The sequence below is a fragment of the Limulus polyphemus genome, unplaced genomic scaffold (assembly GCF_000517525.1).
Source record: "Limulus polyphemus unplaced genomic scaffold, Limulus_polyphemus-2.1.2 Scaffold3476, whole genome shotgun sequence".
NCBI lineage: Eukaryota > Metazoa > Arthropoda > Merostomata > Xiphosura > Limulidae > Limulus > Limulus polyphemus.
In genome coordinates, this window is record NW_013669086.1 from 123,025 (window position 1) to 123,876 (window position 852).

An 852-nucleotide genomic window follows, 5' to 3' on the forward strand; every position below is an offset into this window, starting at 1 on the left:
AAACACTTTATTATTGCAACTGAAGCGCCTCTAGTGGATATATATATTAACCAATAATACTTTAATAACTGGAGAATTGCAAATGACGTTGGGTAGCTAATAATTACACAAATCTTCTATTATTTTCACGTTTCATGAAATTGTGAACAAATTACCCTGTGGGCTCACTCGCAAATATATCCTGGTGGCAATAAATAGAACGAGGTGTCATTATCTTTAGTATTGAAAAGAAAAAAAAACGAAATTCAAACTGAAAATTATATGGGTCTCAAAACATTAGAATTTATTCGTTTTAAATTCTTTTAAAAGTTCAGTTATTTTCTTCTTATCAACTTGAGACGGATAAGTGCAAACTATTATCCGAGTTATATAATCTTTAATTATCTCGAGTTCTTTATTAAGCACGCCCATTTACTTTGAATTAATTTGTGATATTACTTAAACTTGCAAAGCCTGAAGGCGTCTAGTACTATTGTTTCCTGTAAAAACGTGGCATTGTAATACAAAGCTCACACGATAGTCTTGAGTGTTTTCACCACGCCATCTATAAAGCTTATAGTTATTAATCAATCTTTTTATAATAATTATGACTTTTTGTTTTTATAACAATGTAATTTATCTTTTATGACTATATGTCTGTGTCTATGAATCGATACGCTGTATATATACTGTAAATAGTGTATGTATAAAAAAATGCATTCGGGGATAGACCTATTGAGAATGGTTTAGTTGGAGAGGACATTTTAGTTTAATATTTGTATTTATGGTAAAGTTATACTAAGACTATCTACCAATGTGCCTCCCCCCCCCCCCCAGTGGCACAGCGGTATGTGTGCGGACTTACAACGCTAG